The sequence below is a fragment of the Lithobates pipiens genome, unplaced genomic scaffold (assembly GCF_037356315.1).
Source record: "Lithobates pipiens isolate NorthernLeopardFrog02 unplaced genomic scaffold, aLitPip1_a1.2 Scaffold_1, whole genome shotgun sequence".
In the NCBI taxonomy this organism is placed as follows: domain Eukaryota; kingdom Metazoa; phylum Chordata; class Amphibia; order Anura; family Ranidae; genus Lithobates; species Lithobates pipiens.
Genome location: NW_027507685.1, coordinates 29,340,755 through 29,367,191, shown reverse-complemented (window position 1 = coordinate 29,367,191; position 26,437 = coordinate 29,340,755). Strand labels below are relative to the sequence as shown.

The 26,437-nt window shown below is 42.6% G+C and overlaps 1 protein-coding gene across 1 annotated transcript in view; it reads left to right on the top strand.

Annotated features, from left to right (window-relative positions):
* AFF2 (ALF transcription elongation factor 2) overlaps positions 1-26,437 on the top strand; it is a 763,943-nt gene that overhangs the window by 109,592 nt on the left and 627,914 nt on the right. The gene's annotated exons all lie outside the window — the stretch shown is intronic.

Sequence of the window (26,437 nt, the reverse complement as noted above, 5' to 3'; positions counted from 1 at the left end):
TATATCCCCTCCTGTAGCAGTAAATCTTAGTCACAAGAATTCCTTGCCCAAGGACAGCTATGAAAAGCCACTGCTAGAGGTTCCCCAGTCTCCATTGGCTTTTTCTTCCATAGCTTTCATAATTAAAGAGAACGAGAAAGAAAATAACACTGCCTCTCGATTCATGTTGGGAAATGTTTTCATGTTTTATTTATTTTTGGCTGGCTAGAAAACATTCTTTGCTGCTGTTTTACATTGTTCCAATGTTGTTCTTTCTTTGCTGTGTTTGTTTCATGCGGTGCCACCAGCTAACTCGACAAGGTTGGTTCAGTGAAAAGTGTAAAGACTGGCACGCGGCTCAGGTACATTGCCGGTGACACGGAAAATAGAAAACTCTTTTTCCTCTTCCCATTAAAGCAGCGCTCCGGTGGAAAAGATAAATCCTATTTAATTGTATGTTAATTAAGTGCTCTGCTCTTAAAATATTTGCCATTTTGTTCAGCCGTTCTTGTAAACTATATACCGATCGCACATTATATACTGTGGCTGTAAGGGGACCCAACTATTTAACCACTTAAGCCCCGGACCAATTTGCAGCCAAAGGACCAGGCCCCTTTTTGCGATTCGGCACTGCGTCGCTTTAACTGACAATTGCACGGTCGTGCGACGTGGCTCCCAAACAAAATTGGCGTCCTTTTTTTCCCCACAAATAGAGCTTAGATGCTATAACTTTTGTGCAAACCAATCAATATACGCTTATTGCGATTTTTTTTTACCAAAAATATGTAGAAGAATACATATCGGCCTAAACTATGAAAAAATGTGCTTTAAAAAAAACGGCGATATTTATTATAGCAAAAAGTACAAAATATTGTGTTTTTTTTCAAAATTGTTGCTGTTTGTTTGTTTATAGCGCAAACAATAAAAACCGCAGAGGCAATCAAGTGCCACCAAAAGAAAGCTCTATTTGTGGGAAAAAAGTACGTCAATTTTGTTTGGGTGCCACGTCACACGACCGCGCAATTGTCAGTTAAACCGGCGCAGTGCCGAATCGCAAAAAATGGCTTGGTCATTCAGCCGGGGCTTAAGTGGTTAAATATCTTATAAACACAATGGTCCACTGAAGAGATTAAAACAAAACAGACTCCCAGGTGCTATAGTTTACAGGAGGTCACAGCAAACCTCCTGTGATATTGATTGGACCCTGAGCAAAAAAATTCCTGCCCCCCCCCCATGCAATTTCACTCTCCACCTGCTCTGATACATACAATAAATAGCTAGACTTAAAATCAGTTTACTGCATCAGATCAGGCAGTGATTGCAATGGGTTGCCAGAGGTTACAGCATATCATCACTGCTTCCTGACTGGTTGCTAGAGGTTACAGCACACAATACGGCTCACTGATTAGTTGCTAGAGGTTACAGCAAATGATTTCTGCTTGTTGATTGGTTGCTAGAGATTACTGCACAGTAATACTGCTGACTGATTGGTTGCTAGAGGTTACAGCACATCTCCTCACTGCAGGGGGGCATGATCTACATATGAATGCCACCTTTATTTACATTTCAGTGCAGCTGTCCTCAATTAATAAAATAAAAATGCTGCCTCTATTTACATATGAATGACGGTTATTTACATGTAAACACAGGGTTTGCAGGTGAGTCATCTGTACACAACAATAGGGCAGAGCTGAACAGCATTAGTAGCAGCATTTCACACTGAGATATCGGGACACAGCAAAAGACTAAAACTTCAAGGGACAAGGGAATTTAAACTGGGGTTAGTTGGCAAGTATGAGACAGCTGCTTTGGGCCCCACAAGAATGACAGGGCCCAGGGCAGCTGCCCCTTTTGCCCTGCCCTAAAGACAGCCCTGTTTGGAGCTCTAAATGCAGCCTGTTGTGTTGTCCACTGGTCATTGGGGCCTAAGCCATCCCACAAATATCTCCTTGGCATGAAGCATTGCGGCATTGTTGCCTTGAAGATATTAGCACTCGGGTGTACCAAGGGGTCAGGAAACATTTAGCCCGCTGTAGTAGACGCTGACAAATGTTGAGTTTGATGTCAGTACTAATCCAAGACTCCAAAGACATGCAGGTAGGTTAATTGGCTTCTGTCCAAAAATTGGCCCTAGTATATGAATGGGGACCTTGGATTGTGGGCTCCTTGAGGGTGTAGGGACCAATGTGAGCAGGGGCGGACTGACAACTCATGGGGCCCCTGGGCAATAGGAGATTATGGGGCCACACAGTATACAATCACACAGTATACACATACATGTACACACAATATACACAGACATGTTTCTATTGGCTGAGAAGGCACCGGAGAGGTGGGGCAGCTATAATCTCTGGATTTTTAGACCAAAAGTATGTCGGTAAGGGACATTTCAGAGACAGATGTAAAAAAAACACAGATTTTTACATACTGTCCCTGGTTTTACTGAGGCTGGCAACCCTGATGGGGCCCCCTAGTGGCCCGGGGCCCTCGGAAGTCCCCATGTGTCCAAATGGTCAGTCCGCCCCTGAATGTGAGTGTGCAATGTTACAATGTACAGGGATAGGGACAATTGTAGACACTCAGGTTGAACTGGATGGACTGGTGTCTTTATTCATCCTTACTAACTATGTAACCATGTAAGACTGAAAAACGTACCGCATAAAAAAAACAAACACGTATTTAATAATACTTCTCCCAGGAATTTTGTCGGTCGCCTATTACATGAACTGTGCATTATTAAAAAGGTGAATCCGTTACACTGCAGTCAGTCTTTTGTAATTTAGAGCACTGTCACCTGTTACATACGTGATTTTTCTGCTTTGTCTTTAAAAAGGCGCACCAATTAGTATTGACATTATGACAGCTCATCAAGACACTCAGCGCTTTGTATTGTTCATTTTCTGTTACAGGAACACAAGCCTGCATACAGCGCCAAAGAAAAAGAAGCACTAATGCCTTAATTGTTTACTCGCTGTCTCTGTTAAACAAGCAGAATTCTGACAAGCGAAATTACAATAAGCACAATGCTAATAATCACCATAGGTATATAACCATTAATCTGCTCTTATGAGTACAGTTTGTCCTACTGTTTATTGTATTCATAGTTAAAATGGAATTATGTGTAATATATTTTCATGTGGCTGTAATGTGCTTGAAGAATTGGATGAAAGAAGCCAGCTTCATTGTATGATTTTTAAATAGCATCGGGGAAAAAAGGCATTTGCAAAGCAATTATTGATATTATATTAGAGTGGACAGGGTTGAAGTTATGGGGCTCAACCGGTAAATTATTTTTTACTTGTAACATTAATAATAATTTAATGAATCACAGCTCGTTGTAATTGACTACTGATTCATTTTTATGGATTTTTCAAAACACGGAATATCGCACGCCTTAGTGGCAAGTTAAAATGTGAGTTATGCATGTGTAATTGTGCTCACCGAGAACAAACGGTATATGTTTAACCGCTTAATAACATATCGATTTTTAATAAGTTGCAGCACATTGCTTTTTTGCTGTGACTTTATAGTCACAGAGATGTACTTAAAGATGTTTTATGTTTATGGGGTGTTTAATGCCTTAATGCCTTAAAGCTGACCATACATGGATTGAAATTTAGGCAGTTCAGCAAGGACCAGCCACATTTTAATCCAGGTATGGACAGAAACCGATCAACTTCTGTACAATCGTCTTTAAGATTTTCCTGTCCCGATCAGCATTGCAGGCTATAGTGGTCAGTGCTGATCAGTGTACTCTGGTGGTAGGGAAGTCTCACCACTGTCAGAATACAAAGACTCAGCCAAGAGGATTCCCCCTTCCACCTTGGGTGTGTGGATGGGGGAATCAAGTCTGTTTTTTTTTATTCAAGCTGCTGGTTGAATGAAAAAACAAGTCTTTGGACTGCTTAAGGCCCCTTTCACAGGGGACGGATCCGTGATGATCTGCCCCGTGAACATCCGCTTGCTCAGCGGGGATCGCTCTGTTCATCCCTGCTGAGCCGGCGGATGACAGGGCGGTCCCTGCACACTGTGCAGGGACCGCCCTGTCAGATCTCCGCTCTCCTCTATGGGGGATCGGATGAACACGGACCGTCTGTCCATGTTCATCCGATCCGCTCTGCAGACGGATAGAAAAATAGGATTTTCCTCCGTCTGCAGAATCGGACCATAGCGGAGACGGATGATATCGGGTGTCAGCGGACCCATAGGGATGCATGTATGTCCGTATTTCATCCGAAAACGGATGGATGAAATACAGACATATCGTCCGCATGTGTGAAAGGGGCCTAATGTCGCGTACACACGATCGGAATTCCAGCCAGAAAAAGACAGATGAGAGCTTTTCATCGGAAAATGCGACCGTGTGTATGCTCCGTCGGAATTTAGCTGTCCGAATTTCCGCCAGCCAAAAATTGATAGCATGTTCTCAATTTTCCAGATGGAAAAACTTTCTATCGGTAATTCCGATCATGTGTATGCAATTCCGACACGCCAAAAATCACGAATGCTCAGATTCAACTACGAGACAGAAGCTATTGGCTACTGGCTATTAAACTTCCTTTTTCTAGTCCCATCGTACGTGTTGAAGGTCACGGCGTTATAAATTTGATGTGACCGTGTGTAGGCAAGACAGCTTGAGCCAGATTCCATCAGAATTCCGTTGGGAAAACCATCAGAGCTTTTTCCAACGAGAATTCTGATCGTGTGTACGCGGCATAAGGGTGCGTACAGCCAGAAAAAAAAAGAATGTTGCCCTATCCTGTACATATCTACTCCCTTTTCCATCATTATCTTGAGACCAGAAACTCAGATGCCACATTTTTACCCACTGCATGTGAAATGTTTGATTGTGACATATTTGTTTGAACAATGGCAGTTCAACCTTTTGGGACATTTTCAAATAATCCTATATTAATCTGCATTGGCAGCATCAAAAATAGAGGAGGCACAGTGAATGACATGTTTATCTTGTCATTTCCATAAAACAGGATATTTTCAGACTTTTTCAGAATATTTTCAGACTATTTAAAGACTTTTTATACTAAAGAGTTTTATGCACAACGTTTGCTTATGCACTTATCTTTTTTATTTGTAAGGTAAGCTGAAAAAAAAAAAAATATTGTTGTACTTTCTACTTTTTTTAATGTGCGGTTAGTGTCCTGCATTTATACCTGTAAATCTAAACCCAAAAATGTAATATATTTTTACAACACATTTGATTTGTTTGCATTGTTTTTTTGTTTTTGTTTTTTAATTTAGGCTTGTTTTTGTCCATTTACCCAATTACTATACTTTTTCAAAAGCAAGAGCAGAGTTGTCACCGACATGATTTGCACTATAGAACATCTTCTCTACTCATTTCCATAATATAATACAGTGATTCTCAACCAGGGTTCTGTGGAACCCTAGGGTTCCTCCAGAGGTTGCTAGGGGTTCCTTCAGCATTGGGCCATTTCTGCCTCTCAGATAAGTTCCCACTGACACCATTGATCTTTTTAGCTATCTGTAAGCCCTTGTACACACGGTCGGACATTCCGACAACCAAATCCGTTGGATTTTGTCCGACTGATTTTTTCCGAAACTGTTGCATACAGACGGTCGGACAAAGTTGTCGGAAAATCTGATCATTCAGAACGTGATGACGTTATTTTGTTACGACGGGACTACATTCACGCTAGTAGCCAATAGCTTTGGTGTAGGAATTTGATCTGAGCATGCGTGGCACTTTGTCCGATCGGAATTCTCTACACATGATCCGAGTATGTCCAATCGGAGCATTTTGTCGGCAAATTTTACCAACAAGTTGGAAAACTTGGTCCGTCGGATACTCCGACGGTAACAGTCCGATGGAGACCACACACAGTCGGAATATCCAACAAAACGGTCCGATCGGACACATTCCGTCAGAATCTCCGACCGTGTGTACAAGGGCTAAGGAGGTAATTTTTTCCAATGACCACAAGTATAAGGACCATTCCTCTCACTGACCATCACACTAATGTATCATGAGTTGTAGACTTCTAATTTTTAGCAGGGGTTCCTCGAGACCGGAGAACTATTTAAAGGGTTCCTCTGTGTTAAAAAGGTTGAGAAAGGCTGATATAATATGTTCAGTAGGCTACAGGACTGGGTGGGCTAATAACATTGGCAATGATTTCAGTGAATGGCAGAATGAATGGTAGAATTTTTTTTTTATTCGTCTTAATAAAGTTTTAAAATGATGAATTCACTAAGACGCCTTTGCTTTGTATGAATTTATGAAACTTTGTCGAATGCATATAGGCGAAATAATAAAATGAGGCCACAAAATGCGCTCAACACATTGTAAAAAATGTTTCATGAAAACGTGTTTTATTTCTGGGAATAAAGATCATTGGTTTAAATGTACAGATTTGAGCACGGAGTCTAAGAAGATCTCTGCAAAATATTAATTACATTCTATTGACTGGGATATACAGTGCCATGTATATTTGTGAAGGATAATATGCATATATTGACCACAATCATTTCCTGTGATTCCGTATAGTCTACATGTCATCTGTCAAGCTTATTGTTTTTTCAGACTGCATAAAGTGATGACATAAATGCATAAGCTTAATAGCTGGGGATGTTTTGTAGCACGCAAAAAAAAAAAAAAAAAAAAAAAAGCTGGAGGGGAAAATGAGGAAAATGGACTGCGATCCTTTCTTGTTTCTATAGAAACCAGGGGTGATCAGCGTGAGAAGGAATTTCTTTCTAGTGTTGGTTTGAGAGAACGGCTTGGTTCATAACAGGGCTAATGTAGAAACCCTCAGTAGCTGGATATTGTGTGTTCACGCCTGCATGATACCAGTTTAGTAAGAGGATAACATACAGATGAGAGTATGTGCTTCCTCCTAGTGCACGGAGCGAGGAGGGTTTTTTCCTGACTGAAGAGCAATAGGCTCCTGTGGAGAATAAACCTCCAGGGGAGACGTAATCATTGAAATCAAGCACCTAACTGTAAGAGGAGCGGCATGGATCAATTCTCATACTAGTAAGAAAGACAAACAGACTAAATGATATGCCACGGTGACATTTAATAAGGGATTTCATGTTAAACAATGTCCTCTTAAAGGTCTCTGCTTGTGCGGCACTGCAGTATATGCTGGAGCTATTTCTGTCAAAGACAAAACTAATCAATACAAGATTAGCGTCATCATTACACATCAATTCAATTGTTTCCATTGTAGAGGAAAAAATAGGCCCGGAAATATTTTGAAGTAAAATCATTTTTCTTGCCTATAGCAATAAGTCATCGTTATCCTTTCACATTAAAAATGTATAAGGTCCCTATAGGGTTGCCCACCTGTCTGGGATTCACCAGGACAGTCCAGGTTTTGACTCGTTGCACCTGAAACTGACACATTATTCAGAGAGGAACGTGGCTTGGAACAGGGCATGATAGGAGGGTGAGGGGGCACCATACATTCTGCATTACTATTCTCTTTGGAGCACCCAAAGGTGTCCTAGGTCTGTCCTATAGTGCAGTAGTCATCAACCCTGTCCTCAGAGCCCACTAAGGCCAGGTTTGCAAGATAACTGAAATACATCACATGTGATATAATTTGATGCTCAGTGATTGCGGTATTCTTGTCTGCATCTCCCCAAGGTAATACATACAACCTGGCCGGTTAGTGGGCCCTGAGGACAGGAGTTGATGACCACTGCTATAGTGTATACTAAAAAAAAAAAAAATAAGAATTTGCACTTTCCTGCGGAAAAAGTCAGACGGAATCTTTTAATTGGATATTCCGATTGTGTGTGGGCCTCATCTGACTTTTTTTTTTCGAAAATTCTGACGGACACAGAAATAGAACATGTTTTCCTATCGAGAAAACCGTTCTTCTGTATGCTGTTCAGATGGACCAAAAACGACGCATGGGCAGCTATTGGCTACTGGTTATTGAACTTCCTTTTTCTAGTCCCATCGTACGTCTTGTACATCACCGCGTTCTAGACGATCAGACTTTGGTGTGATCGTGTGTGGGCAAGACCATTTCAGCAGAACTCCGTTGGAAAAACCGCCAGAGTTTATTCTGACGGAAAAACTGGTCGTGTGTACGTGGCATTAGTGTTCGGGTTTGAATTGAAGAAAAAGTGCCAACCATAGGCCCCATACACACTGGGTGTTTAGCCTGCATAAGGCTTCAGTGTTTAGGTGCGAAAGGCAGGCATATGCGCTGGCAGCCTGTCAAACTCTATGAGAGACTGGCAGCTGCTTTGGCTGGACGGGGCACCTAGAGATATTTACATTTAGGGCAGTTTGCACCCAGGAATGAATGTGCAGAATGGAGACCACTTGTGTTCCAAGAATTTGTGCCTAGGCTCATGCTACATTAAATGTAAGTATCATTGAGTACCCTGTGCAGCCACAGCAACTGTCACCTTCTGATATAGTTTATCCTCATGCACATACAGTTCTTATGAACGCCTTTCTACTGACAGAAAAAAAAAAATCTGCATTAAAAAAGGGCCTAAAGCCATTTAGGTGTGTTTAGATGCGTTCAGGCATATCACGCGTTTGGGCATTCATTTCTTTGACAAGAATATTAATTTATCCTGGCTATTGAAGTGAATGAATGCTCAACCACTAAATGCGCCTAGCGTTTGGGCACGTTTAGGCACGTCAGATGTTTTCTCTGCTTTGATGCATTCAGATTTCTGCTCTTAAATGCCCCTGCCTCTGAACGCCTGTAAATGTCTATATGTACACAGACACATAGAATAATATAAAGGGGCATTTAGAGGCAGAACAAAAAACATCAATCAGGTGTTTGACAGCTGCAGTGTGCATGAGGCCTTTGACAGGCTGGGACTGAATGGTTCACCTGGGCCCCCCACCTACACCACCAAGCCTTATGCACAGAGGTGTAACTCCATCCTTCAGGGCCCCGTTGCAAGGAACCATAAATGCCCCCCCAACCCCCCCTTCCATCCAAGCCCTGGGCTTCCAGTTGTGGGAAGGTGTTCATGGACATCCTCCCAGAACCCTGCCTCCCACGTGCCGCCTGGGGTGTGCATCCAGCATGCTATGTGACACAGCTGATCGTGATAAAGGGCTAACCGCAGCAGCCCTTTACCATGTGATCAACTGATCACATGTAAACAGATTTGTCAGTTATTCTTTCCATGATGTGTCTGTTTGAGGAACGGAGAGCCGTTAACCAGCAAGACTGTCAGTACATTGTTTACACTGATAATCAGTGCCCTGATTATTAGTGCAGCCCCATCAGTGCTGCCTATCAGTGCTCATCAGTGCCACCTATTAGTGCTGCCTATCAGTGCTTATCAGTGCTCATCAATGCCACTTATTAGTGCCCATCAGTGCTACCTATCAGTGCCCATCAGTGCCACCTATCAGTGCTCATCAATGCCACCTATCAGTGCCACCTATCAGTGCTCATAAATGCTGCCTATCACTGCTCATCAATGCTGCCACTCAATGCCCATCAGTGCTGTCTATCAGTGCCACATATCAGTGTTCATCAATGCCACATATCAGTGCCCATCAGTGCTGCCTATCAGTGTCACATATCAGTGCTCATCAATGCCCCCTATAAGTGCTCATCAATGCCCCTTATTAGTGCCACTTATCAGTGCTCATCAATGCCCCCTATCAGTGCTAATCAATGCCGCCTATCAATACCCATCAGCAGGATTCTGAGCTGAGAGCATCTCTCTCATACAGCTCAGAGCCTGCACTGACATTTCCCACTCCCCTCCCTCGCATGGACTGAACAGGTCCTTCTCCTCCCATCTTTCTCCTCATATGTGCACTGCGGAAAGTGCTTAGCTAAGCAGTTGAATGATCAAACTCAGCTGCTTAGATTCAGTTCAGTTCCCGAGGTGCACACAGGAGGAGAGGGGCGGGAGTAGAAAGAGCAGATAGGCTCTCTCCTGTCCTGTTCGTGTGAGGGAGTGGGAACTGTAAGTACAGGCCCTGAGCCTTATGAGAGATATGCTCTCAGCTCAGAGTCCTGCAGCAAGCAACCCCACTGAGGCCCACCTACAGTGGCAGATCTCTAGGGTGGCTTATCCCTTCCTTCACAGCTTTCACCCGGTCAGTGATCCGGATCCCGGCAGCTTGGCGTGCCGTGAAGTCAAGGTGTTTTCCTGAGCAGCTCAGTGTGGAGCTGAAAGAGAGGGGCCCATGAGCAGCAGAAGGAAGCTGGATAGGAGGGGTGATGGAGCAGTAACATATAGAGGAATTGATTCCTGCCTCCTGCAGCCTCTGAATGCCTGTAGGAGGGAAAGGAGGAGAAGCGGGCATTCAGCGGCTGCAGGAGGCAGGGATCGAGTCCACTATATGCTGCCCCTCCTATTCAGCTGTACAGGGAGGCCTCACGGGCCCCCTGGAGCATGGGGTGGGGTCACAAGTGTGACCCTTGCAGCCCCTGTAGCTACCCCCCTGCTCATACACCAGGGTTAAAGTGTTACTAAACCCCGTGCCCTTCATTCACTATATCTGATCTCCCACAGTACACAAAACATGGAAATGCAATTATTTTAGTAAATATAAACTGCTAACTAACTGATCATATAGTTATAGTGTTTGTTCTTTTATTTTTCCTATTTTGCCCTAACCCATGAGACTCCAGGCTTTCAGAATTTAGTGACATTTGGTCAACTGTTAAAGTAGAAGTCTGGGCAAAAGCTAACTAAACTTAAACCCACTCCCACCCCCATTCTAGGTTCTATGCCACTTAGCCTGCAAAGGAAAGATGTCTATACTTACCTAATCTAAGGCCCTCTGTTTTGGTCACATAATCTACTCTGGCGGACAGCTTCAGTGAAGAGGAGGGAGCAGCAATAATGGCTGCAGAGCCAGGGCTCTGACATCACCCATAGACTTACTATGAGGCATCAATTGTCTGCTGTCCCTCCTCTCCCTAGAAGCTGGTCCTGGGACCCAAACACATAACCAGACTGGAACACCCTTAGATTAGGGAAGTATAAGCATCTTTCCTGTATGGGATAGTTAGCATAGGGCTTAGAATGGGGTTCAGAGTTGGTTTAAGGTTAGTTAGCATTTGCCTGGACTTTTACAAAACTTTTTTTACTAAACCTCAAACAAGCAACTAACTACAAAGTTGTAATATAGATATATGGGTTGTATACCCGCCAAAGGATCTGGAAATCTTTTCATACAGTCTTGTGATCCAGACATTCTAGCACAGCTCAGTGTTTGACCTTAAAGTGTTACTAAACCCAGGACCCTGAATTAATTATATCTTGTCTCCCACAGTACACAGATCACGGAAAAGCAATTATTTTAGTAAATATAAACTGCTAAATACCCTTTGTCATCAGCAGTATATAGCATTCTTGTGACTTCTATCAGTGTCTGGTTAAAGCCTGTAGGAGAAGTTTTCATTCTCCCCTATTTGTCCTATGAGGCTGCAGGACCCCTGACTCTCTGTTTGGATAGTGCTGATTGGCCCTGTGCAGATCACATGCACACTCCAAAGAAAACAAAAACTCTCTTAGAAATGCACAAACTGAGCATGTGCAGCTTGCCCCCAAGGCTCTTTTCTATCAGCAGATAGATCGGGGACTGTAGAAGAAGAGGAGGATCGAAGAATGTAGAGATTAACCCCTTAGGTTCCACAGTGAATATAACAATAATTCTTTCCTGCATATGCAGACTGAATTTACTGTTGTAGGTTTAGTAACACTTTATATGACCAGTGTGCATATCCAATCGAGGCAGCCAAGGAGTGGAACCAAGAAGAAGCAGAGGAGAAGATGTCAGTTCCAGTGATGGACCTTGGACTGTTAAAGCAGAGGTAAATATTGCAGACTATAATTCTGCTTTAAGTATGAAAAAGAAATGTCAGTGATCCCTTAACAAACCAACTCTTTTATTTTGTATACTACAATGAAACGCAGAATTTTCTCCAACAAATTGAAAGTTCTCCATGAAAAGTCCTATTTATTACCTATTTATTCACCCCAGCAAAATTGTTAACAGAGCTTTGAGGGCCCATGCACATTTCTTGGGGCACATTTACATTTCTTGAGGTGTGCCATAAAGTGGTTGGGTTGCCTGCTACAGTACCTCTGCATTATGAGTCCATTGAAAACTAAAGTGCATTTCAAGAATGCATGGTAAAACACACAGCTTACCTCGCTCCTGGGTCCTAAGTAAAATTTGATTATGGTCCCCCTTTGGCAACAAATGCAATTAGCCATGATATACACAACACTGTAGTAACCTCTCAGTAATCAGCTTCCAGCAGTTAAAGTGGACCTTCTATTAGAAATTCACACTTTGCATTATTAGAGCACACATCAACATTACCAAATCACTTTCAGAAGTAAAAAGGTTACTCTTTCATGTCTCAGATAGCCAAGGCATCCTAAATCACATAGGGGTTGATTTACTAAAGGCAAATCCACTTTGCACTAAAAGTGCACTTGGAAGTGCCGTCGCTTTAGATCTGAGGGGTCGATCTGAAATGAGGGGAAGCTCTGCTGATTTTATCACCCGATCATGTACAAGCAAAAATGCAGTTTTTTTTTTCCTTGCATGTCCCCCTCGGATATACAGCTACTGCACTTCCAAGTGCACTTGCAGTGCAAAGTGGATTTGCCTTTAATAAATAACCCCCCCCCCCCCCCTTATGCCCTTATGTTGATGTTCTAATTATTACTGCTTTTTTTAAATTTGTAGTAAATAAAAAAAAAGGTCAAAACAGCTTATCCCATGTAAGCAGAAAGACAATTGTTAGTACATATAGTACAATAGTACGTACAGATACGGTTGTTTATAGCAAGTTGATTTCTCACCCGTATGTATCTCAAAAATGTAATTAAATATGATTTCATATTGAATGAATAAGTGTGGCCCCGAGCATTCAGTTTTATTATGTATTTTGCTCTAGGTTAGAAAATAGAATCTAATATATTACTGGTGGCTATAAGCATCACTTTCTCTTTCCACTTAATTCAACCTTCTCTAGCCTGTAATGCTGCATACACAGGATGGGAATTTCAGGCCAGAAAAAGACCGATGAGAACTTTTCATCAGAAAATGTGACCGTGTGTATGCTCCATCAGAATTTTGCTGGCCGAAATCCCGGCAGCAAAAATTTGAGAGCATGTTATCGGAAATTGTGTGTATGCAATTCCGAAACGCAAAAACTCACGCATGCTCAGATTCAACTACGAGATAGAAGCTATTGGCATTGTCACCGCATTCTTGACGTTCGGAATTTGGTGTGACTGTGTGTATGCAAGACAGCTTGAGCGAAATCCCGTGGAAATTCTGTCGGGAAAACCATCGGAGCTTTTTCCAACCAAAATTTCGATCATGTGTATGCAGCATAAGGATTTTTCAACACCAGGAAAATAACTGAAACGCATGGATACAGTGGTCAAGCTAGGTATTCTTTCACCCGAGGAAAAAACTCAGTGTGGTGCTGTAGGTGCCATGGTGAACAGTGGGTGTGGCCAAATTACTTTAAAAGTGGGAGGGGCTTAAATAAAACAAAGTTATTTTTATACCCATATATTAAATGTCACTGTAAAACTATGAAATCAGCCTGCCTTAAAAATGGACAATGTCAGTCAGTAGGGCAGTGGATAGTGTCAGGAGGGCAGAGGATGGTGTCAGTCACTAGAGCAATGGACGGCGTTAGTAGGATAGAAGTTGGTGTCAGTAGGGCATTGAATTGTGTCAGTCAGCAGTGCAGTGGACTTTATCAGCAGGGCAGAGGTTGGCGCCAGTAGGGAAGTGGATAGTGTCAGTCACCAGGGCAGAAGATTGTGTCAGCAGAGCATTTGACAGTGTCAGCAGTGAACGGAGTCAGTGGGGCAGAGGATGGTGTGAACAGGGCAGTGGATGGTGTCAGCGGGGCAGTACATTTTGTCAGAGCAGAGGATGCTGTCAGCGGGGCAGAGGACAGTATCAGCAGGGCAGAGGACAGTGTTACTGGAGCAGAGGATGGTGTCAGTGGGGCAGAGGATGGTGTCAGCAGAGCAGAGGATGCTGTCAGTGGGGCAGAGGATGGTGTCAGTTGGGCAGTGGATGGTGTCACTGGGGCAGAGGTTGGTGACAGCGGGGCAGAGGACGGGGCAGAGGACAGTGTCAGTGAGCCAGAAGATGTGGCAGAGGAAGGTGTCTGCGGGGCAGAGGATGGTGTCAGTGGAACAGAGGATGGTGTCAGTGGAGCAGAGGACGGTGTGAGTGGGGCAGATGACTTTGTCAGCATGGGCAGAGGTTGGTGTCAGTAGGGAAGTGGATGGTGTCAGTCAGCAGGGCAGAAGATTGTGTCAGCAGAGCAGTGGACGATGTCAGTAGAGGACGTTGTCTCAGTGGGGCAGAGGACGGTGTCAGTGGGGCAGAGAACGGTGTCAGTGGGGCATAGGACGATGTCAGCAGAGCAGCAGATGGGGTCACTGGGGCAAGGGATGGTGTCACTGGGGCAGGGGACAGTGTCAGCAGTGCAGCGGATGGTGTCAGCAAAACAGGTGATGCTGTCAGCGGGGCAGAGGATGGAGTCAGTGGGGCAGTGGATGGTGTCATGGGGCAGAGGATGGTGTCAGCAGGGCAGAGGATGGTGTCATGGGGCAGAGGATGGTGTCAGCAGGGCAGAGGACAGGGTAGAGGACAGTGTCAGTGGGGAATAGGAGGGTGTCAGCAGGGCAGAGGACGGTTTCAGTCGTTTTTTTTGTTTTTTAGGACATGGACACAAGAATTAAGTGGAACCTGGAGAGCAGGGGCAGCATTTACTAGAATGATTGGCTGTATTTTCCTCCTGCCACCACTGAACGTAGGAGAGTATAATGCAATAATAGTGAATCTACTAGCCTAAAAAAAGCCTTGCATCCTACCTGTTCTCCATTGAACTGACAGACAGCAGGCACTGCAAACAATGGTGGGGGGAGGGGGAGCCAGAGCATCCATGTGAGAGGCTGATGATTGCTGTGTCATCCCATCTTCTCTCCTGGCCGCACCCCCGGCGCCCAATCTCAGCATCTGCAGCTGTAGCACTTGTGATATGGAGGAGATCGGGCATCGGGGGAGTGGCAGGGAGAGAAGATGGAATGAGACCGGTAGTGCTCTCTATTAATACAGTGCCCGGGGCAGATGCCCCCCTTCCTAGTTTCGGCCCTGCATGCATGACATGCTAGCAATGATATCCTTTAACATGCATTCTTGTTTCGTATTGCTCTGTGTTTTTTGTGTTCACAGCTTTATTTTAGTAAACTCAACTTTCAATGTGCTCATACAACATGTATAGTATTTTTTGATGCTTCAACCAGCACAAAGCATGCAACTTTACATTTTTGGATAGATTAGAGAGGTATTAGAACACCTGCCAGATTTTTATTATTGTCTGTGCTTCAGTTATGGAGATTTAGCCTCTCTATTTGTCATATTTACTGTTATTCCTGAGAGTGAGAGTCCATGCCCAAATGAGCGCCAGTTCACTTGGCAGAAAAAAACAAAACATTCATATAAAGCGTTTTTGTACAGCAGTTTAGGAGAGATTGGGAACTTTTAGTAGAGCTTAGGGTCCTTTCACACGGGGCGGATCAGTTCTGATCCGCCCCGTGGATATCCGTTTGCTCAGTGGGGATCACTCCGCCGATTACCGCTGAGCAGGGAGATGACCGGTCCGTCTCTGCATACTGCGCAGGGACGGACCTGTCACAGCGCCGCTCTCCCCTATGGGAGATCGGATGACGACGGACCGCAGTGCCCGTCGTCACCCGATCCGATCCGCAGACGGATGGAAAAATAGCTTTTTCCTCCGTTACACTTTTTCGGATCGGAGCGGGTCGGATGTCAGCGGACATGTCACCGCTGACATCCGACGCTCCATAGAGCTCTATGGAGCACCCGTTCAGGTCCGCCTGAAAAACTGACAGGCGGGCCTGAACGGGACGTCAGTGTGAAAGGGGCCTTAGGAGCATTCATTCCAAATTTTGGATTGCTACCAGAACAAGAATACAGGGAAACTCTTCTGATGAGGTCACCCGTTCTGATGACCCTGGTGACAACCAGGGATTCCTTCATTTTGGAGGCATTTCCTCTCACTTTTCTCACTATTCCAGCTTATGGGTTGTACTCTTCCCATAAGCTGCCTGTACAAACATAGATCTTCTCCATGCAGCTACACAGTGTTGGTGGATAGTTAGACTAGTTAGTTGATGGATAGTTAGTTACATAGTTAACCTAGGTTTGTGTAGCAAGTTCTATACTGCCAAAACAGTAAGGATGTAGAATTCTCTTTCACAAGCAGTGGTATCAGCAGGGAGCGTCAATAATTAAAAAAAAAAAAAAACAATTTGATGGGCATCTTAACGATCACATACAGTGATATGCGATTTACTATTGACATGAACACATGCACACACACCACAAGTTGAACTGGATGGAATGTGTCTTTTCTTAACCTTACTGACTATGTAACTGTACTATGGGACTACCACAAACCAAAAACATTATTTAATTTTTTATATTCAAAGCAAACTCACCCATCCATCCATGTCTCTGTGCTTTATTTTGCTGAGAAATCACTTTGAAAAACACCCCCCTAGCATTTTGAGTAAGGACAGATGATTCATGTAGCATTTACTCCCTGGAGTCCATTTAGCCTTAGCTTAGGCAAACAGGAAGGAGGGTGTCCTTAGCTAAAAAAAAAACAAAAAAAAACTTCTCCCCTCCTGAAGACCTGTTTATCCTCATTACACATCACAGGAAGCAGCCTCATGGCTAACAGAGGACAGAATTAGAAATCAACTTGGAAAACTTAACATTAATAAGTCACTGGGACCAGATGGCTTGCACCCGAGGGTCCTTTGGGAACTTAGTGAAGTAATTGTCAGACCATTGTTACTAAGTTTTACTGACAGTCTACTGGAGAAAAGCCAATGTAGCTCCAGCATTTAAAAAAGGGCCAAAATACATCCCTGGGAATTATAGACCAGTTAGCCTAACATCAATAGTATGTAAGCTCTTGGAGGGGATGATAAGGGACTATATACAAGATTTTAGTAATAAAAATTGTATCATTAGCAGTAATCAGCATGGATTCATGAAGAATCGCTCTTGCCAAACCAATCTATTAACATTCTATGAAGAGGTGAGCTTCCATCTAGATAAAGGAAGACCCGCAGACTTGGCGTATCTGGATTTTGTAAAAGCATTTGACACAGTTCCCAATAAACCTTTACTATAAAAAGTAAGATCCATTGGCATGGACCATAGGGTAAGTACGTGGATTGAAAACTGGCTACAAGCGCAAGTTCATAGGGTGGTGATAAATGGGGAGTACTCGGAATGGTCAGGGGTGGGTAGTGGGGTCCCCCAGGGTTCTGTACTGGGACCAATCCTATTTAATTTGCTCATAAACGACCTGAAGGATGGGGTAAACAGTTCAATCTCTGTATTTGCGGATGATACTAAGCTAAGCACATCTGAACAAATTGTGGGCAACTACAGGGCAAATGAGGTTTAATGTGGAAAAATGTAAAATATTGCATTTGGGTGGCAAAAATATGAATGCAATCTACTCACTGGGGGAATCTACCTCTGGGGGAATCAAAGATGGAAAAGGACCTGGGGGTCCTAGTAGATGACAGGCTCAGCAGTGGCATGCAATGACAAGCTGCTGCTAACAAAGCAAACAGAATATTGGCATGCATTAAAAAAGGGATTAACTCCAGAGATAAAGCCATAATTCTCCCGCACCTGGAATATGCTGTCCAGTTGTGGGCATCAGTCCTCAGGAAGGATATACTATAAATGGAGCGAGTACAAAGAAGGGCAACAAAGTTAATAAAGGGACTGGAGGATATTAGTTATGAAGAAAGGTTACGAGCACTGAACTTATTCTCTCTATCCCCTCTCAAGCGTCAAGAGACGCTTGAGAGGGGATATGATTTTAATTTACAAACACCATACTGGTGACCCCAAAATAAGGATAAAACTTTTCCATGGAAGGGAGTTTAATAAGACATGTGACTACGCATTAAGATTAAAAGAGAAGAGGTTTAACCTTAGACTGTGTATAGGGTTCTTTACTGTAAGAGTGGCAAGGATGTGGAATTCACTTCCACAGATGGTGGTTTCAGAGGGGAGCATCAATAGTTTCAAAAAGCTATTCAATAAGCACCTGAATGACTGCAACATGCAGGAATATACAATGTAATACTGACATATAATCACACACATAGGTTGGACTTGATGGACTTGTGTCTTTTTCAAACCTCATCTACTATGTAATTATGTAACTATGTAAGACTCCTAGGATGTATGCAGGGCAGGACTTACCATTGGGCTTGACTGGGCTCAAGCCCATGGGGCCGCCTAAAAGGGGGCCCCGCCGAGATAAATATCCAAGTGTACTCAGCTCGGCTCTGCTCACAGTCACGCCCAGTCCTGCCCTATGAGGGACATAACACAGGGACTGGGCGTGGCTTTGAGCCGAGCCGAGTACACTCGGCTACTCCCAGCTCCGCTCGGGAACTGCGAGAGGACTCGAGAGCCGCCAAGAGCCACCATCAGGACCTGAGCGGCGCCATTTTTAAACTTCAAGACTGCAATGACAAGGCTGCAAATGACAAGGCTACACTGATAAGACTGCAAATGACACTAGACAAGGCTGCAGATGGATGGGCAAGGCTGCAGATGGACACTGATAAGGCTGCATTGATGGGCATTTAAATGTACATTTTTTCCTTAAAATTCCCTCCTAAACTTGGGGTGCATGTTATACACCGTCTCGTGTTATACGCCAATAAATACGGTAATGTATAGAAGGTAGGGCCCGAAAGTGGCTCAAGTCCAGGGGCCCCCACAACCCTAAGTCCTGCCTTGGATGTATGACATCATTTACCAAGGCCTGGAAACCAGAAAGTAACTGAAGAAATGTAAAAAAAAGGTTTAAAACAAGTACCGTATTTGCCGGTGTATAAGGCGACCCGGCATATAAGACGACCCCCTAATCTTACAGGACAAAAATGCTTTTAAATCTGTACTTACCGTATAAGACGACCCGGCTTTCGAGGCTTCCGAGGCTTCATATTTCTTCCTTCTTCCTGCATTTGCTGGAGCCAATCACGGCGAGCGATGTATTCTATTAATGAATACAAAGCCTGCTTGGATTGGCAGAGGCTGTAACATCATCAGCCCGCGCCGCTCTGACTCTCCAAGCCAATCAGAGCAGGCTACAGAGTAGCCTGCTCGGATTGGCAGAGGTCGTTACTCCAATCCGAGCAGGCTTTGTATTCATTTGAATACATCGCTCACCAGGATTGGCTCAGCGGTATATACTGTATGTAGCCGAAGCTACATACAGTATTACCGAACACCCAGCCGGCATCCGAGGAGCTGACCCGGCGTATAAGACGACCCCTGCTTTTTGGCCAATTTTTTTATGTGTAAAAGGTCGTCTTATACGCCGGAAAATACAGTAAATATGATATATTTTCCTATGTAATTACTAATGCGAGCAGCATAAAAGAATTAAAAATAGTAAACGTTGATTGAGTGAGCGAAGTTCCGCTTTAAGACAGATTCCTATAAAAGGAACTTGACAAGCAGTCCTGCCCGATGGAAAATGCCCTACGGGCATGGTCTAATATTGTGTAAGCAGTTGGTCAGTGGGGCGTTACGGATGGGCAGTGTGGTGGTGCTTTTTACCCATTGAAGTGTTACAAACAGGTTCTGGATACTGTTTTTCATTCAGCCAATCAGTCCAGTCTGGGAGCAACTAGTTGCTTTTATGGAGCCAGTGTATATTTGGTTTGACTGACAGTGTAAAAAAGTCAGCCAGCCATAATATTTGAGGTGTACTGTCTCCCAGAATTTCTCCATTGCTGTTTTGAAGCCGATTTACTTACATGACTAATTATATTCATACATGTACTGTATATCGCAAGTCCTCAGAAGATGTCATATTTTACTGACCTGTAATGACAGATGAAGGTTTGACTTGCCTTTTTTACGGCAGTAAATATTCTGATGGTTGGCATGTCTGTATGACAGGGCCATACATATAAAATTCACATATACATCTCATCACTTATACTCAATAGGTGATTTCATGCCTCTTCGGTTACAGAATATTGATTTTATTTTCCAGAGGCCTGTGTATCCCTAATATCATGTTATTTTCCCAAACTGTTCTATTTTTTTCTTGCATCTCGTACGCTCCAACATAGGTCAGCACATATTGCAATGGAGCGGTGGAAACACTTTGCATGGACAATATCACATGTTAGGAACAGAATAAATTGGAATGCCGCAAGATTATATTTTCTCTCCCACTAGTCGAGGTGTAAGTTCATTGCACCACAAATCCACAGAATTGAATAATTCTCTAGAGAAGTAATTTTATTTATTTCCTATACAATCATCTGCTCAAGTGTGAATATGTTGCTAAACATATTGTGCTTGTTCATTAACCTGCAGTACAGCCATGCATCATGTCGTATTGTAAATAAAATTCCACGGGATTAATTCATTTGTTGTTTAATAAATGATTATTTTTCTGATGGTGATGCTCTGCTACATACAGTAATAGAATAAATGACAAGGTTAAAAGCTCTTGATTGAGTATTGTAATATATTTGTATTGTATTGTATCTGTGATTTGTAACAGAAAACATATTAGATTTTTTTTCATGGCATTAAACTTGTGTGGTTAAAGCTGACCTAGTTACTTTAAGTTATTGATCGAAAAGTTGGGTATGCTTAAATGGAAATTGTAGTTTATTTTTTTATTTAATGTGAACCTGCACTACTCTGCTTCCCACTGCCAACCCCTAATCACTTCAGGACACAGTGATGATGTAGGGCTAGCAGGAAGAACCACAGCCATCAGAGTGGTTTGTGGTATCCAACACACCCAGAAGTGTGAAATACTATTGATACACAGAAAGTGTAGAACTCTGCAAGTGGTGGTTTGGAAAACTGACAGGCTTATGCTGCTCAAATTACCCCCCCCCCCCCCCCCCCCTTCCCAAACCTTTTCTATTTCTCTGCCCTCAACTCGCTGCTTAAAGCGGAGTTCCGCCGGAAAAAAGTACAAGTCAGCAGCTACAAAAAGTGTAGCTGCTGACTTTTAATAATCAGACACTCACCTGCTCCACGGTCCATCGATGCGGGCGTACGAAGCCCCGCTCATCTCCCCCCTCCTCTCCACGACACCAGCATTCTTACTGTGGGCACCTGGCTGTGGCTTCAGAGCCGGGTATGCACTGCGCAATGCGCGAGCCGAGCTGCACGTTGTGAATGGCCAGGTAATCTTCTGGGACCTGTGACGTGTTCCAGAAGATTGCAAGGAGGGAGGGGGTAGAGGTGACCTTCCTTCTGGCGCAGCGGAGCCCCAGGAGGAAGTGGGAGCTGGATGCCTCTAAAAAGAGTGTATTCGCCCCCCCCAAAAAAAAAAAAAATGCTAATTGTGGCATGTCAGGGGGTAACCATCACTTAAAGCGGAAGTTCCATTTTTGGGTGGAACTCCGCTTTAAACTCATCTTGCATACAAAAAGCACAGGTCTACTGTAACTGCTCTCTCATAAAGAACTTTCACAGGGCTAAGAGCTCTCCCCAGCCCAAATGTGGCAGTGCTCATGCCTGGGGATTGGACACAAATTGGGAAGGAGGGGGGAATTGACATGCTCTCTCAGACCTGAATTTGCCATATGGGCTTATTTAATTAAATAATAAGTTCTGTGAGGTATATGTTTAAGGGAACTGAACAATAAACCAATGTGAAGTTGGTGGTCAATGGGAAAAATACCCCTCACGTGGTAGCTAATGGGGAGAATTCCCCCCTTGAAGTGGTGATCAGAATGGCACTCTTACCGATAGCTAAAATAATCTTTGGGTTGCAGCTGGCTTTGCTAAGTTTTCTTGATGTTGGAATAATGTGCTCACCATCAAATGGGAGGTCAATCAGTCACACCTTAAAAGAACGGTATCAACATCTGAAAGAACAGTAGGGTTTCACAGAACCCTGGTTGATAATGGCTGCTTTAGAAGAAGGATACATTCCTGGATACTTAGGAGAACTTATGTGCACTGCACTAGAGTAGCCAAAATCAAGTGTTTCTGATTAGCTTGTAGCCATGGTATAACTACACCTATGGCAGCTTAGGCAGGCAGACTGGATATTTGTGTGTGATCCAGAAGTGGCTAATACTACTTTAAAGATTATTATTGGTGCAGGGGCAATTGCTAACTTGCAGGGTTGAGCAAGGACGCATATTGCTTTTTTTCAGTGCCTTGATTTATTGCAGAGATTTAGCCCCCTAAAATCAAATGAATAGGTTTGGGTAGTCAGCCCCATCTTCGCATGGCTCTTCAGGACAGTTTTTCTTTCTGTCCACGTAGGACTTTGTGGTGTTTCTCTTTTCAGTGCCTTCTCCAAAAAAAACTCCAGATGAGTTTCTTTTTTTTGTCAGATAACCTTTTTTTTTTACTGAAAATGTATAAATAGTTTACAAAACATTACTCTATAGCAAACAAATAAATTAAAAGTAGAAAGGGGAATCAAAGGGTAGAGAAGGGAAGAGGGAGGAAGTGAAGGAGAGTTAAGGCGGCCATACATGGACCGAAATTTGTTTGGTTCAGCAGGGGCAGGAAAAATTTCAATCCATATATAAGCACCCTGCTTGTATGGAAGTTGATACTACTAATTGACTTCTGTACATCCAGCCTGTGGGGTTTTTCTGGATTGATCAGAGCTACCAGCTATAGCTTGCAGCACCGATCATTGTATTCTGAAGGCAAGGAAGGCTCACCACCATAAGGACATATTAGCACCACAGGAGTGATTCCCCCATCTACCTTTAATGTGTGGATGGGGAAATCAGATCTTTTTTTTTTGTTCAACCTGCTGATTGAACGGAAGAAATGATGAATGTATGGGCTGCCGCTGCTTATAGAAGGAATTTAACTCTCCTCATCACTAGCTATCACTTCGAATGCACTAAAATCATCACCTTAAAAGGTCAGTTAACTCTTATTGTGAATATGGTCTGTTAGAACATAGCTATGTCCAATGGAGGAGTATGGTGCATAAGCCAACAGTTAACATAATTAAAATGGTAAAATTATTGCAAACAATATAAGGGTGTGATAATATTATAATATTTTCTTAATAGTAAACATCAGTTACAATAGGGGTTACCATCTCAATGGTATTTTTCCAGCCCCACTGTTGCCAGTGTTATTAATAAGAAATAGATAAGAAGGCTGCTTTTGTTTCCAAGAAAAATTGGCCATAGGTACAGTCCTACTCAGAATATTGGCATCACTGGTACAAGTAGAACTGATACACCCCGTCTTAGCCCTTGTACACACGGTCGGAGATTCCGACGGAATGTGTCCGATCGGACCGTTTTGACAGATATTCCGACTGAGTGTGGTCTCCATCGGACTGTTTCCATCGGAGTATCTGACGGACCAAGTTTTCCAACTTGTTGGTAAAATTTTCCGAAAAAATGCTCCGATCGGACATACTCCGATCATGTGTAGAGAATTCCGATCGGACAAAGTGCCACGCATGCTCAGATCAAATTCCTACATCAAAGCTATTGGCTACTAGCCTGAACATAGTCCCGTCGTAACGAAATAACGTCATCACGTCGGATTTTCCGACAACTTCGTCCGACCGTGTGTATACAACAGTTTCGGACAAAATCCGACAGACAAAATCCGACGGATTTGGTTGTCGGAATCTCCGACCGTGTGTACAAGGGCTTAGAAATAATATTACCAGGCTCAGAGCAAACTATACAATACTACTCATATTTTTGGCATTGCTTATGAAAGTGGAGCTGGTATAGTGAGACTGTGATATAGTAACACTTGGGGACCCTACCTCAAAAACCCTGTGCCACACCTTCTTATGCACTGCTATTGACATGCAGGGACTTTGCTGGCTTTGTTTCCATGTATATTTTACCATAAGGAAGTGAGTGCTATAAAGCGCCTGGTAATTCTCTATTCCACTTATTAAAATCAAAACGTGTTACTGTTCAGCGGCTTTATCTGGATCTCATTTCCTAGTTATTTCTTTGTTGAAGGAAATCAGTATCCCTCACCATGCTTGTAATTTTTCGACTGTCTCAACAAAGTCTCTGTTGATTTGCTTTATGATTGATACGGCATTTTATTTGTCAGTGCAGAAAACATTTTGTGATTGAAGTGCAGACTGATGATGTATTTACTGGCCCCTAAAAGTGTTATAGGAGAAAATAAATTAATAAAACATTACTGGTGCAGTGCTGTCCTCCGGCATGAGCTTTCCCATCTATTTGTCAAGCTGAAAGCAAACATTGAGAAGTACAAATTCCATTGTTTTTTCCTTATTTCAGCAGGGGTTTTTATCCATTTTTTTAAATTTTCTATAATTAACTTTATTATTTACATTAGGTTAATCGCAAATTACATTGCAAGTAGAGATGGTGATGAAATTACAATAAAGAACAATGAACCCAATCATTTATTTTAATTTTAAAACATCTATTGTTGGCAATGACCAACAGAATCATAAAGGGAGTTAGTGATTTTTTTTAGGTCAACCTGTCACTGATATGTGAGCGATTCAAACTCGGCATTTGAGGAAAAAAATCAATAAACAAAGATTGTTCTCAGTAGGAACCATAAATGAGAATGATTAGTAAATATTTTGTCAGGAATTGTGAAAAGTTGCTGAATCTTTTGGCAGAAAAATTTCCTAAACTATAAGCATTTCATGTCGATCATTGGCCAGCCCCCTTCTTTCAAGCTACCCTATTATTTTTTAACACGTTGAGTAACTTTACTGACGTTTAGTCTGAAAAGTCGGAAGAAGTGGAATGTGTCAGTCCAAGCCTGACTTTTGCACGAAAAGTCTATATTTACATATACGTTCAGTTCCATATATCTCTGTACATATTAATTGCTTTGACATACAGTTTGAACTGAAGGTACCTTTATGCATTTTTCATTATATGTTCAGTCTGACTTGCCTAAATCTGTAACATAAAGCTGTTGATGAGCTTGTCTTTAACAAAATAAAGCAATCCTTGAATTATTTTAAGTCTCTAAAGTCCACCCTCTCATTATAACCAGTATTTTAAGCCTTCATAAAGGGGCATTTTAAAGTGGTTGTAAACCCTCCCCTGCAACTTTGTCCCATGTAAATTTAGCATAAAAAACCCTAATGATCACTGCTTGTAGATATCTCCTTACTTGCTTAGTATTGTTGTAATCCTTTTTGTTCTTTAGAATGAAGTCACTGAGCATGTCCAGATCTCTCCTGATTTACGGCACACTCTCTATGTGCTTATCTATCTGTTATCAGGACTTCCTACGGCACACCACTGAACTCCCAGGAGACTTCAGAATCATTCAGAGCTTCCTCCTATACACCATGTGACCATGTGACACAACATGCAGTGTAAACTTGGCCATTATTGCAGTATTATCAGCTGAAGCTGATAAGACGGACAAAGGGAAATGTTAGACATCGGCACAAGTAAATACTATGAAATAAAACAAGTCAGCTATGAACAGGGGAGCAGGGTTGCCATAGAAACGTTGGATTGAGAAGGAGGTTTGGTTAACAGTACAGGAAGTGCTCAATGTGAGGGAGGAAATACACTCCACTGTGGACTAAGAAAACAATACCTAAGATGGCACTGCCTAACCCCTGGAAACAAGTTTTTTAAAGTTTCTTTAAACAGTAAGTAATATGCGATTTGGGCTGGATTACAGTGGCTATAGTCTGATAATTACTTATTATAATGGACTAAATGAAGAGAAGCATCGGAGTGGGAGAGTTTACTTCCTCTTTAAAGCCCTTTGAAAAAGATATGTTGACTCTTTTACTCTCATGTTTTACTCTAATCCATTTCCTACTTCTCCTTAAGTTTCCTGCCTAAATTTATGACAAAATTACTTTAAGGAGCCATAAAATGTGCTTCCATTGACAGCCACAGAAGTAACTCAAAAAGGTGTCAAATACACTTCTTTAGGTGTACCAAATACTGAGCTACTGTGGCATGTCCAAACCTGATGTAAAGTATATGTTGCTATGTTAGAAATTATACACTTATTTAAATCAGTATTATGTGCTGAAAAACTCTCTTGCAGCAAACCCTCCCTTGTGTTCTTTGATGAAGAGTAGATACAGCAATTTTTCCGTTGTACTTGTCATTTTACTGAATGATGCGTCTGCTAAAATATGGAACTTGGCATCCAATTTTTATAGTATAAGTTTTAGTCACCTTGTAACTATAAATTTTCAGCTTTACCTTGTAACTATAAATTTCAGCTACTTGTTCCTATTTTAACCTGGGCTTGTCACAATAAATGATCATTTTCTGTCCAAAACTAAATGTAAAATGTGTAGTATCTACACTCAGTGCTGATTATTTTTTCCAGTCATGCTTATTTTGAATGTTCTGCCATCTTTCTTTAATTATAATACAT